The sequence below is a fragment of the Arvicanthis niloticus genome, chromosome 1 (assembly GCF_011762505.2).
Source record: "Arvicanthis niloticus isolate mArvNil1 chromosome 1, mArvNil1.pat.X, whole genome shotgun sequence".
NCBI lineage: Eukaryota > Metazoa > Chordata > Mammalia > Rodentia > Muridae > Arvicanthis > Arvicanthis niloticus.
In genome coordinates this window covers 165,373,356-165,387,758 of record NC_047658.1, presented here as the reverse complement: position 1 = coordinate 165,387,758, position 14,403 = coordinate 165,373,356, and the positions used below count along the sequence as shown (strand labels likewise).

Sequence of the window (14,403 nt, the reverse complement as noted above, 5' to 3'; positions counted from 1 at the left end):
TCCCACCTACCTCTTATCCCCCCCAGTAATTGGCTGTAGCCAATCTTATTTAACCAATAGTTTTAAATCAAGGAACAAGGTTTGCACAACAAAAGCTTGTAAGCATGAGCATACAAGCCTAGACCTTTGGGTACAGAATTTACCATTACAATACATGGCAACAGACCACACCTCAACACACGGGCACCTCCATTGGCCTGGCCCATGTCACCTTTCAGCTCTCACTGTGCAAGGCCTCTTGAGATCCTGAGAGTTAGGACATGGACAGGATACAGGCCCAGGATATCTTTTTAGGCTTTGCAATATTGCAGCCACCATGCCACATGTGGCCATTGTGGAGCTGCTGGGAGGCCATCAATCTTTCAGAAAGTCCTGGACCATTCTCAAAGTCAGGGGCAGGTCAACTGTACCGAGGTGGGGGGATGGTTAACTAGCTGATTATATAGGTACATTCCACTCCCTTGCTCTCCCCCCCCCCTTTTGTCATATGCTCTCCTCTGTTCTCCTATCCTGTCCCTCCACCTCCCCAACAGCCAGGCTAAGGCCAGAGCTCTGTTTCTGGATGCCGGGCCTCTGGAACCATGCAAAATTGAAACCTTTGCATCACTATCAGTCTCCAGGATTCACTATAGCAACAGAAAATGGACCAAGACGGCTGGGTAGTGTGAACAAGAGAAAGCATTCATTGTGTAAGATCACTGGGATCTGATGGTTTAGATCTGGAATTATAACATCACCTCACTGGTACCTGTACACACACACACACACACACACACACACACACACACACACACACACACATATACATGTTATGTAAAGGAGGGGGCATAAGACCATGGAGAACTCTCATAAAAACAATCTCTGTCCCCCAAATCTTCCATCTGAGTTAGCAGGGTTAGTTAGTTAGTTCCTAAAAACTGAACAGAAATAATCATAACACAAGATAATTGGATCAGTCAGCTTATGACTGTAGCAGAACAACTGATAGAATTAGCTTATAATGAGAAAAGGTTTATTCCAGCTCATAGCTTTGTAGTTTCTAGACTGTGTTGGAAGCTTATGGTGAGGCAGCAAACTGGGAAGGGCTTGTGGCAGACAAATACTGCTCTGCTGATGGAATCGAAAGAGAGACAGAAGAGAAGAGGAGAGGAGGGGAGGGCAGGGGAGGGCAGGGGAGGGTAGGGGAGGGCAGGGGAGGGTAGGGGGAGGACTTGAGGGTCCTACGTTCTATTTTCAGAGCACAGCCTACAATCCTGCTACATGGCCTCACCCCTAAATGGCTACAGTATCAAGAAAAGAGAACATGAAAACCAGGCAGAGTACAGGATGTCTGGAAGAGCAGTTCAGATGCCACCAACCCCTCTCCAGCCCTCCTGGACCAATCTTTAAAAGGAAATGATTACACTGTGTGTGTGTGTGTGTGTGTGTGTGTGTGTGTGTGTGTGTGTGTGTCTGGCCCATCACACCATCCCTGATCCAGTCTTGACCCTTTTTACTGTCTCTCTATCTTGTGAGGCTAGTCTCTGTACACCACACCATGGGCTCATCCTCCCCCTGTAGACCACAATAGAGGCTCCTTCCCCTTCCTGAATGCATATTGGAGATTCCCTCTCCCCATGGGCCACATTATAGAGTTCTGTCTGGTCTGGCCAGTGGAGGCCAGGGCAGAAGGGTGAGAATGGGTTACTCTTCCTGTCTTGTTGTTCTCAGACTGACTGTACCCACCTGCCCACTGAAAATCATAGCTGCTCACAAGGCCACCTCTCCTCATATCAGTTTCCTTCCAGATTCAGCTCATTCTCTCCCATTGTCTTTCAGGCCCAGGGCTCGGTTGAAAGAAATCCACCAACACCTAACAAATCCTGGTGCCCTGTCTGGGCCTTTGTAAACAGTCCTTATATAGTGAGTGCAACCCATAGGGTTCTCATCTGAGTAGCCTTCTTTTTCCCTACACACACACACACACACACACACACACACACACACACACACACACAATGCTAAATGTAATGTTTTTTTTAAGACTGTGTCAGGAGAGGCAGAGAAGAGCTCAACAACGTCTAAGCTTCTCCAACCATGTTCCGCCCGATTCACTTGTCTTACTTTGCTGTATATTTAAAGGAACGGGGAAGGCGACCTGACATGTTGGTTCTTAAGTAAGAAATGAGTACTTTACAGGATGAGCTTCTCCCCACATGAACTAAAAAATTTTTCTCCCTAAAATATGAAAAGAAAGGGGACAGGTGATGGCTTTCCCACCTAGGGCAAGTGAGGGGCCATCATTAGGACCCAGGAATGACACAGCTCTTGGCAAATCCTGGGACTACAGACCAGTCAGGATAGTGGGCCACGATCAAGCTGAAAAGCTCCCCTGATGCTCCCTTAAGGCTCTGGCATAGTTGACACCAGGATCACAACCACTGTTTAACTTGAACTTGGGGACAGATGCCTAATTTCCACTGCTCAGGGACAATCTAACCTGTCCTTTGAAATTCCACTGTGGGCTCAGAGATGTTCGGAAAAGGAGTTAGCACCCTTCACCACCTGGCAGTCCCCTCTTGGAGTCCCATGGAATATTCACTGCAGTTCTGCACTGATTGGCTGGTTTTCCAAGAGGAAAGTAAAGATGCCTTCAACAGACAGAACAGGGCTTGGGAGATTTCCAGGCCAGTCCTCACCTTAGCTCCACCTACTCCGGGAAGGTGCCCCAGGAGGATCCTGGAGCCTCAGAAGTAGCTGGAGGTGCAGACAATGGGTTGTATACTGTGTCTGGATCCCAGGGAGGTTGGGTTTGGACATGTCAAGAAACAGAGCTAGAGGAAACTTAGGTAGTAATTTGGAAGATTTAGGGGTTCTTATCCTGTCATCGGATTTTACTGTCACTGGTGACATGCCTAAGTTCTCTCCAGAGTAGGAAAGAGAGGAAGGAGGAAGGCCAGGTGTGCCTGTGTGCCAGCCTGCACAACTGGAGGAGGGAGTGGGATGCTTTAGAAGGTTGAGGACACATGCTGGGGCCTGGGCTAACACTCACAAGGCAGAAGCAGAGGGCTGATAAAGTCCCTGCTGTAGAACTTGCCTTAACAACTCTCGTGAAAACAAAACATGCTCCTTCATAAAACAATAAATGAACTCTGTTTCCATCAATTCCTCACATAGCAGAGAGCTGTCTCATCATCACTGTAAGAAAAGCCAGGTTGGTGATGAGGGGCAGAGAAGGAACTTAAGAAGGCAGGAAGAGACAGAACTGAGCTCCCCTTGAGCCTTGCTCCATTGACCAGCTACTGGATACATGTTTTTGCAACTCCTAAGAGCTGGACTTTGCTTCAGGGATGACCCAGCCAGACCATCTTGCTGTACTTGATGACATACAAGCCTGTCCCAGGTCTTGTGGAACAGTAAGCAATGATTTCCTAAGTCTGAATGAGACTGCATTCTGAAGAGTCTGCCCCTGTCGAGGTCGATGTTGCAGACCCATAGGACACTTAGAGAAGCAGCTGGGCATCAGAGGATGCCAGCTCTGTTAGGTGACACTTTTGTATGCCTCCAGATGAACACAAAACTACAGCTGGTGTGACTGATCTGATTCAGCAGCTCAGTGACAATGACCCATGGGCCTTGAACTCACATGGCTGCTTAGAGAGCACCATCCACATCTCAGCTCTCCACTGCAAGAATAAGCAAGGTGTTTATTTCCCTCTAGTGAAGGCAGGGCTGCCCACTAGTACAAGTACAAGTACAGAGGATGGCTCACCTTCTCAAGCTACCATGTAGGCCCAGGAATGAATGTCATTCATTAATTCACCTAATCAGTCAGTTGGTCTTCACTCAGGGAAGAGTGTGATCAACAAGAACACAGTGTCTGAGAAGAGTTGGTGCTCTACCCACTGAAGAAGTGTATCCCATTTTTATAAATGTTCTTGGAGCATTTATAAAAAGCAGTGTAGGTGTTGTAGATGGTAGTAGGAGCTGGGCCCTCCAAGGCCTACCATGCAAAGCCACTTTGCTAAGCACCCTTGGGGGTAGCTTCCTTAGCTCTCACAACAGTCGGAGTGGTAGGCGACAAAACCCACTGCAGAGATGAAGAGAATGAAGCTCCAAGGGCAAACTACGATTTCAGGGACACCAGGGAGCAAGGGGAGGGGCTGGGCTGGATGTCGAGCAGGCTGTCTGCTTATGATGGGTCTCAGTGCCTGCTCTGGTCACTTTGTTTCCCTGTAGGAGAGCTCCTAGGACCAGTGAGGCAAATGCTGAGTGAGTTTGGGATGAGAGAAGTATCTCCGTCAATCTTGAACTGTGTGACAACGCATCTGATAAGGCAACTTAAAGAAGGAAGAGTTCATTTGAGTCACAGGGTGAAGATACAGCCCATCCTGTAGCAGGCATTAAAACAGCAGCAGCCTGAGGTGGCCGGCTATGTTGTATCCATTGTCAGGGAGCAGAGGTGGGTGAGTGCTGGTGTCCAGCTCTCTCCCTTCTATTGAATTCAGGATTCCAGAGCTGGAGATGAAACTGCCCACATTAAGGTGGGTCTTCCCTGCTGCGTTAAACACGTATGGAAACACTCTCTTAGGTACACGCAGAAGGGTGCTTCCATGTTAATTCTAAGTTCCACCAAGCTGACAGTAATTAACCATAACAGAAGGTTCATTGGATGAAGCACATGTCATTGGCCACAGAAGCATCAACAATCCTACATAAGATGACTTGACCACACAGCCCTGAAGCACAGGCTGGTCTCCCTCTGGGTAAGGTCAAGGGCAGAGGAAGGTTAACTCTGCCTGGGCTTTATCTTGTTAAGAGAAGGCAGTATCTCCCATTTCTTGGTACTCTATGTCTACATTCTCTCTCTCTCTCTCTCTCTCTCTCTCTCTCTCTCTCTCTCTCTCTCTCACACACACACACACACACACACACACACACACACACACACACCACATTTCTGACGGGCCTCAGGCTTTGGGCATGTTGACACTGTGAATCAAATGAGCCTGTCTGGCATTCTCTCCTTTGGACCTACTATGTTCATTCATGTTATATAACTAAAGACAACACTATTTCCCTAAACCTGGACTCCAGAGGAGTCCCCCGTCTGGGGCTCAGAATTCCTGTCAATTTATAAATTTATTTTTTATTTTTTTTATTTTATAAATTTATTTATTTTTAAATTTATTCCTGTGTGGCTACTCCCCTTGACACCTGGAGCACACAGGAGTGTTTGAGATGGTCTCAGCATAAATGGTTGGTAGATTTATTCTATCAGGAGGTTGGGCACTCTGCAGCCCTCAGTGCAAGGACCAGGCCTACCTGTCTGATATGCAGAAAGTGACCTGTGCAGCTTATTCACCCACACCAGGCTTGGCTTTGACTTGCTACTCCTGCCCACATCAGCTGCCCAGTGTATGCTGGGTCCTTGCAGGCAGCCATCACTCTTTTTTCATGTTCAAGTCACCATATTTCCTCCATTGTTAACCACACTAGATGAGGGAGCTTCTTCTGCTGGACTGCATGTGGGTCCAAGAGCTAACTGTGCTGTGCTCCAGAATAAAGCCCACTTAGGAGAAATCATACACACCAAACAGGAGTCATGCTAAACCTAGGACAGTCTGTGCTAAGGAGTCCTAGAGAATGGAATTGTAGAGCAGGGAATACAGAGGACTTCCTGGAGGAGGTGAGACTTCTGAGCCTTGTTAAGGGTTGACTCATTATGGTTTGGCTCAAAGTTTGGAAGATAAAGTACCTCAGAGCAAACTTATTCAGAGGCAAGGTCACAACAGACATGCTTAGGAGAGACAAAGTTGGAATGGAAGTAGTAAGGACCAAAACTCAATAGAACTGGGCCTCTAAAGGGTGGCAGGCACACACTCGGGGAGGAAGCATCAGGAGGCAGAGGCAGGCAATGAATGTTGCTGCATAAATGCCAAATGCTGCCAGAGGTTGGGAGTGGGCAAGGGATCCACTCTCCTTCACCAGCAAATTCTGTGAAAGGAAGGAGACTTTGACCTCATTCTTCAAAACCCCAAACCAAACTAAAAATAAAAAATAAAAATAAAAATAAAATGCCTATTGTTTGGATACCTAGTCTGTAACACTGTCCCTGAAGCCCTAGCAAATGACACAGTCCAGAGGCACAGCAGGGGACTGACGTAGCAGCCAGAAGAAAAGCTTGCTGCTGGCTGGTGAAATTGGTAGACACTGAGTCACCACTCCCACCAGAGTCAGCCAACATGAAGACCTGAGTTTGGTCCCCAGAACCCACACAACAATCCAGGCTTAATGATCTGCACTTGCAACCCCAGCTCTGGGGAGGCAGAGACAGGCAGATCATATGGGGCTCACTGGCCAGCCAGCCTAGCTTCATTGGTAAGCCCCAAGTCCCAGGGAGAGACACTGTCTCCAAAACAAACAAACTGTAGCAAGGTTAACAGCTCCTGGGCTTCTGAGGAATAGCGTCCAAGGCTGGCTTCCAAATGTTCTAGGCATGTACTTGCACACACACACACACACACACACACACATGTGCATGCATGCATATGCACACGCATGTGTGCATGCACGCACGCACACACACACACACACACACACACAAGTGTTGAAAAGGATGCAGAAACCAGATACAGAGCCAGGGCAGAGAGGCTGGTAGTTATGGGCTTCTGAACTGCAGAACTAGGCCATCATCCATCTCTTTGCCAAGAAGCCCCCATGACCAGGCAGAAAAGAAATCGAAGGGGAAGCCTTGGCTACATCCCTACCAGTCTCCCTGGCCCAGGGATGCTCCTTGCCAGCTGGCCAGACTCCTCACCACATACCTGGCTGGAAGTCAGTAGGAAAACAGTGTATGTTTGTCAGGCCCTGCACTGAAAGGCAGTAGATCGTTGCTAAGCTAATAAATTAGGGGGAAATGGGATTTGTTGGTTCACAGTGGTTACAGCTGTGGAATCTAGTGTGAGCTTGGGGTCTTTTTAATGGCCCAGGGCAGCTCCAGTATAAGCGTACGAGGAGAAATAGCAATTCTAGTCCCCCTGAGTTGAAGCTCTCATTGCTATGAGAATTTGGGCAGGCATAATCAAGCAGACCAGGCACTCCAGATTCCAGAGCCTGTAACCCAATGACCAGGGTCCTCATAACACAAGAGTGGCTTGTATAGGAACACACCAAGTGGAGAAGGAAAAGTGTAGGCCCTAGGGGACCAGGAGCTACAGGAATGCATCTGCAAGCCAAGGGATGCACAGCACCATCAAAAGCTGGAGGAGATGAAGAAGCCACTCTCATGCCCTCTCAACAAGAGCCTGGCCTTACCAACACCTGTCAGAACGGGATGGAATACAGTGCTGTCATTATCTTCAACTCTGGCTTACGGTGTCTAGGGAGGGGGCCACAGGCTAGAGGTCGGGAGATGCTTTCAGTCCACTTGAGGCACCAGCCTTTTGGCGCCTTCTGCTTTCATCTTCTATCCACCTGTGCCCTGCAGAAAAGCTATTCCCTGTCCCAGCATTCTGGCCTTTTACAGGTCAGCTGCATTTGGGTCCTACCCTCCTCCCTGCACTAGGCTGCTTCTCACCCACCCCACTGTACGCCGTCTCCCAGTTCTATTATTTTAGCCCATCCTCCTACCCCCTTTTGTCAAGAACTCTCCCTCCCTCACCACTGTAAGCCTGTGCCACATCCTCTAAGTTGGCGTTCAGATCAGCACACGTGATTATTCTGCTCGTTTGGGAAACTTGGTGAGATCATGTCTCAAAAAAAAAGGAGTAAAGCAAAGGATATAGAGCCCTTAACTGTTCCCAGCCCAAAGTCCAATCCCTAATACACAAAATAAAATTGAAAAAAAAAAAAAAGACTACACGCTCTCCAGCTTTCCCTGCAGCTAGGTGTAACTTTGTGATGGATTCTAGACAATGAAGTGCAAGCAGAAGCAAGTTACAGATGACTTCCAGAGAGGATGCCAAGGAAAGGAGCCACCCAGTTCTTCCCTATGTAGGCCTGGAGCTGCATACACGACTAGAGAGGTCTTTAGGCAGCCATATTGGACTACCAAACTATTGCCTCTTAGGGATGACTTTGGCGTTACTCTGGAGTCTACATTTATCTCCAGACTGGGCTCACCTAAAAGAGAAAACTGAATTCTATCTTACATTGTTTAAACCATGTGCTCTCTTGTCGCCTTTTGTTCCGACTGTCCTGAGTCCCTTTTCCACATCAGCAGGAATGTCACAAAATTCTTCATCGGCAATATAAATCTTAGGATGATCAAAGCCCTCGGCCGGGGCGAGAGCATGAACCAAGCAGTAGGTAGCCCTTTGCATGATGTGTGGTCTCATAACTACTGCTAGAAACTCTCCCAAGAACACTTCAATGTGTGTGTGTGTTGGGGGTGGGGGGGGGGTGGATCTTGCCAGCTTGCTTCCTTGTACAAGAGAATTATGCTCTACTTCCTTACACTGGAGCCTCCCAACTCTGGCTTTGTCTCGTTGTGGCTACGTTCACTAACACCTCCCACTCCATGCCTTAGCCATCTTCATTCCCCAGAATCCAGGCTGCTCATGCCCCCTTATTCTTAAAATTCTAGAAGCCACAGTGTGTAGCCTGCTTGCTCAGCCTAGGGTCCTACTCACCCAATGCCGACCGCTATGTGACAAAAAATCACAATGCTATCACACAAAGAGGAACTTACATCCCTGATTTTTTTTTTCTCTCCGTAAAATGCATCTATCTAAAATGCAAACGTGTAAGCTTAGGCTGTGTAGCTCATCTGGTAGATTGTTTGCCTAGCACGCAGGAAGACCTAGGTTCAAGCCCAAGTAGTGTGTAAACAGGTGGCACACCCTTGTAATCCCTGCACTACAGAGGTGAGGTGGGAAAGTTAGAGTTCAAGGTCAGCCTAAGCCTTGAAATAGGAGGCCCTATTTCAAGAGGGAGAGAGGGGTAGGGGGTGGAGTTTGGGAACACATCCCATACTGAGTTACCCAAAAATGTCACCTCTGTAATTGGTTTGGGGAGAGCAGCTGAAGCAAGTGGCAGGCACACATGTCACCCCACCCTGCCATTCCTGTGTCTGGACTGGAGACAGCATTTGGGTTTGATGCCTTCGGCCTTCAGCTATCTCCAGTCTCCATTCTTTGCTCAGCCCCTCCACTACCTGTCACCTCACAAGCAATGCAGAGAGTGGACTCCTAAGTCTGAACACAGCTCTGGGTCCACCTACATAAGTGACTCCAGATGCCAGTCTGTCATGGACTTCACACCCCTCCTCTAGAATGGGAGGCCTTGGCCTTGAGACAGCGTCCTTTGCAGCTCTGCACCCGTGGAGACCACTGTGGAAGAAGGGTAGTGGGGTCTTCAGCCCTGCTATGGGGCTGAGAAAGTATACTTTCCATCCCATGAGTTCACAGGCTATCATCCACTAGGGAGGCCTGCATGAGCTTCCTGTCTGTTTCTGTCAAAGAAGCCAAGGAGTTCATGCTCTTCTGTGAACACATACATTTTTCATCATATTTAGGAGCCACCCCCCACCCCCACACTCCATGACACTTAGGCAGGGTCCCAATCCCTTACCTCACACTAGTGTGTATTTTAAATCATTTAATAAACATGAAAGTTAAGGGGAACATTTGATGAAGCCATTCTGATAATGGTGTCTAGAGTCCTGTGGAAGTACCTACCCAGACAGGGCTCGACTTTGCTTCCACTGGGCAGTGCTCTTCAGGAAGACTCCATGACCAAGATGCTATGATCCCTGAGGAAGAATCCACTCCAAAGCAACGAGGTGGGTTTTGTGCCTTGTAAGCTGTTTAGGTTCAGAGAGAGGGTAAACCAGAGTCACTTAGGTTCCCTAAGTACCTTAGACTGCAGAGGACAGTTGTATGTGGAAAAGCCGAGGACAGGGAGCACCCTGAGACAATAGAGACTGTGGGCCAAGGCAGATTCCTGAAGATCAGTTTCCCATGATCTGAGAAATAATTGTGTATAGCCAACAAGGAACCAGCTGTGGTTAAGCAGTGGCTGGACTATTGAGCAGCTGAGTCTCCTACAAATCTGTCTTTTCATGTACATCATGGATCCAAGGTGGTTGGAGACATGAGATGCAGAGGTTTGAGGAACTGACTGGACTCGTGTCCTCTGTCACACCTGCCCAGCCTCCAACTTTACACCTGTGTGTAGCAGCAGGCACTTCTTGGAGGTAAGGCAGGCAGAGAGTCGAGGAGTGGGGTATCTTGTTTTAACCCCTAAAAAGCAACATGCATCCACAGAGCCCCAGAACAACATTGCTTAGAACAACAGCTTCCCCCCTAATGTTAGAGTTCTCTCCCCCACTTTATTGCATAGATATTACAATATGCAGAACAAGTCTACAGTTTTCGCCTCTCCCGGTCCTACTCTTCTGAGGATTACTATCATTGGTGTGAGTTTTTTTCTTCTGTTTCTTATTTTGTTTGGGGATGCTTATAAATAGTCATTCATTCACCTATCAGCTTCCCAGCCCCCCAGATAAAACAATAGTATATATTATCTTAATACTTGCTTCCCCAAAGTCTGATAATACATCCCAGCTGTTGTACTACTCAACAATACGACAACATGACAGTGTACAACCACGAGCTTGTGTGCACAATACAAGCTGGACTCAACAGGGAAAGAAGAAAAATATTTGGATTATTTTTATTTGTGTGGAATTCTCAAAGAATTAAAAGAACACCCCCACGTGTTTGCCGCCAGCCCAGAGGGCAGACACCTCATGCATCATTACATGTATCCCCACATCGTACACTCCTCCAAAATACGATAGGGAAGAAGTAGCTCTGACTTGTAGATCCCTCAGACACAAACCGGATACCCCATGGTTACTGCTGCTCTGTTTCAAAATGATGGTGGGGTCTCTGGTGAAGAGGATGCAGATGAAGGGATAAAATCATTGCACTGGGAAGTTGTGCCTGACCGGAAAGGTCATGGCTGGAAGAAATCACAGAAAGGCTGATGTCTGCAGAGAGTAGGAAGGGCTGTCATGTCCCATGAAACTTGACAATCCGGCCCACAGCTACCCACACTCAGCCACCAATGAGACCTTAGCTCCTGGCCCTGGGTAGTGAAACTTTGTGAAAGATTCCTGAGCTTGTAGCTAAAAGGAGTGGCGATTTGAAAGCAGCTTTGCTGGCTGCCAAGCCTGGGAGCGTCCCGCCCGGTGACGCTCTCCACAGATCCTCCATGAGCAGCGGCCAGTTTTTAATAAGGCTTATTTAAAAACAAAAAACAAATCAGCTTATTTTTCAGTGTGAAATGGGTTGCATGCGTTTGGCCCTAATCCCTGCGGTCAGCCAGCATTCTGCCACCACACCAGCTGTCCAGGTCCCCACAGACCGCCTCACTGAGGGTTATGTCCTCTGTCTGAAGACAAAAAAGCAGAAACCCACTAACGCATTCAGTGCGGTGAAAACTTAATCCCAGAAATAATTTCCACTCGTATGAGGAACGTGAACTGGCTGAAGACTGAATTCAACAAACACCGCTTCCGAATTGAGGTCATCTTTCCCATAATGCCCCGTTGCTGCTTCCGCAAGAGATTTGCACCACATAGCAGGTCAAAGCGTGTTGATGGGTTTTCCTTACTGGGTTTGTGCATCCCTCTTGGTAAGTAAAGCCAACGGGGAGGGGCGTGCAATGTGTACTATACATGCCAGCAGATCTCCCGTGACACTCGGGTATCAAGACTACAGGCACTGAGGTACTAAAAACAGACCCTGAAGCCCTGGCATCTTGAAGAAGCCTCTTATGCAGGGACTCCTTTTCTAACAAGATGAATGACAGAGAGGCCATGGGCCTATGAGAAGGACCCCAGACTCCCTCAGCAAGGAACTGGATCCACAGACTTCTCCAGGAAAACAGCCAAGAGGCTGTGTTTGTAGAAAAAGACAAGTAATTAGTTTACATGTTGTGTTAGTGAAGTCCCATTGTCTTCAGGATGATTCACAAATTCAAAGGCCACAAAGAAGTGTGGTAGTTTGAATAAGAAATATACCCATAGCTTCAGACATTGGAACGTTTAGTCCTCAGTTGGCTGGAGGCACTGTTTGGGGGCGTTTAGGGGGTACAGCCTTGCTGGAGGAAGTGCATCGCTGCGGTCAGGCTTTGAGATGAAAAGCCAACCACTATCTCCATTCCCATCTCTGCTTCACGATTGCATTTGAAGACTTGTGAGCTCTGCATCCAGTTCCTGCCGCCTCCTGCCTCTTGCCGCCATGCTTCCTGCCACGATTGGCTCTTACCTCTCTGGAACCTTGAGTGCAAATAAAGTCTTCCTTCTATAATGTTCTTGATCATAGCATTTTACAACAGCAATTGAAAAGCAACTGACGCAGGAAGCACCTCTTATACTTCAAAAAATGTGCAATTGATGAGTCCACCAACTGCTCTTCTCAACCTACTATTTTAAAGAATTATCTGTCAAGAAACACTGGCGGAGACACACCCAAGATAAGACTACCCAGTTATCTGGGCACCCCATGGCCCAATCAAGTACCCCAGACATCCAAAAGGAAGGGAAGTAAAAGTGGCCTCCAGGTCAGGGAGGAGAATGGGCTTACTCTGTTGCTAGAGAAAATGAAATCAGAAGTTTACCTTGTGTTGTGTCCAGGGCCAGAAGATGCGGCTCTGCTGTAAGAGGTTCTCCTGGAAACCATGATGTGAAGGGCAGCCAGCTCTGTGGGGCCAGCAGAGTCCAGAACCATGAGCAGGCATGACACTGTACAGTGGTCTCACTTCCAACCTGGTCTCCAGCTATGAGGCCCCTTGAGACAAGGCCGTGTTTTCTCTGACCATCCCCACAGCCGAATTCACTCTCACAGCTTTCTTACTAAGGCTGAGTCTGCCAGCAATCAGGGAAGAAGAAAGAATGAGAATTTGTAGAAATTCTCTATATCTCATTCCAGATAACCACACACATCTCATTTAACAGAGGTGGCAGGACCTGCCTTTCATTAACCACAATTACTCATGGTAGGCACCACAGTCTAAATAACTGTTTTTATGCCTTGTGATTTAATCACTCTAAGTGTTAACAATTTAATTGGAACCTCCTCCAAAGACAGGAACCATTACCTTCTCATCTCATAGACAATCAGATAAGACATTCAGAAGCAGAGTGTCTTCCTCAGTCCCATAGCCACAAGAGTCAGAGCCATTTTGGAATTAACAGCTCTATACCCCTAACTCCTCCCATGAGGGAATCCTTTCTGTGGGGTCCCCTAGATTTGGGGTTATATACTGGGCAAACAGGAGCTTGCCTGAGCCAGATAAAATAGATTTGCTTTGGCCTGAGAAATTTCACAACAGCTTTCCCCCCTGGATCACCTTGGAATCCCATGTTCTATCTGTTGGGACATAGAATTTCCTGGGATGAAAAGAAAGAAAACAGACAGCCACCCAAGATGAGGCTTAGGAGAGGTAGAAGCTGTGTGGGAAGGACTGAGAAGGCCTGACTTCAGGGAGGCTTCCTGTGGGAAAGGTGGCCAGAGAAGACCCTGTCTGAGGAGTCTTCATCCTTCTACACCCTACAGGTTACCATAACTTAAAAGCCCTGAAGTAACAAGGACTCTGTTTCTCAGCCTGCAGCAGATTCCAGCGCCCTAGCAGAACCCCATCCTAACCTCCTTCTCAAGCAGGTCTTAGGCCTCCCTTTTCCACAAGGAAAGAGCTGGTCTTGCTAAGTAAGCTCTCCTGTCCAGAATGACTGTAGCATTTCAATTCTGGATTTAATTCTCTGGGTTGATCCAGGAGACACACAGAGATGGATTAGCAGCCCTGACATTGAGCTTCTGGTCTTTGGAATAAGCAACCTAAATTATCACCCACCAAACCCACATAGTCCCTGTAGGTTTCTCCCCATGACTCAGGTGAGGCTCTCAGGCAGTGGCCATTTTACCCTCTTCAGGGATGCTTTGCTGAGCCTGGCAAATCATGAGGAGGCAAAGAAAGCAGATGAGGAAATATGGGAGAGGGAGCCAAGGAGGGAGAAAAGAATAGAGGGAGGGAAGGAGAGAGAGTAAGAGAGAGAACTAGCATTACCTCACACAATTAAGGACTGAAACACATCCATGGCAAGTTAGCTGGAGCCCAGGGAGATTGGTGCTACCCCAGCCAGATTGGTGCTACCCCAGACCTCATGTCTTAGTTTGTTTTTAATCACTGTGATAAAGACCGCAGCCAAAAGCAGCTTGGGAAGGAGAGGATTTATTTGGCTTACCCATCCTGATCACAGTGATCAATGAGGGAAGCTAAGGCAGGTTCTCAAGGAACCTAGGAAGGAGCTTGGAAGCAGGGGCTGAAGCAGAAGCTATGGAGGAATGCTACATACTGGCTTACTCCCCTTGGCTTGCTCAGCCCGCCTTCTTATCCAACCCAAGACCACCTGCC

At 47.9% G+C, this 14,403-nt stretch overlaps 1 protein-coding gene across 4 annotated transcripts in view; it reads left to right on the top strand.

The window, feature by feature from the left end:
- Positions 1–14,403, top strand: part of LOC143439647 (uncharacterized) — a 70,329-nt gene that overhangs the window by 43,613 nt on the left and 12,313 nt on the right. Inside the window, exon 4 of one of the 4 annotated variants that reach the window (XR_013107750.1) lies at positions 4,219–8,338. The exons of 2 other annotated variants lie outside the window; for them this stretch is intronic. The gene's annotated coding sequence lies outside the window, so the exon portion shown is untranslated. One more of the 4 variants, XR_013107751.1, reaches the window with a different exon arrangement.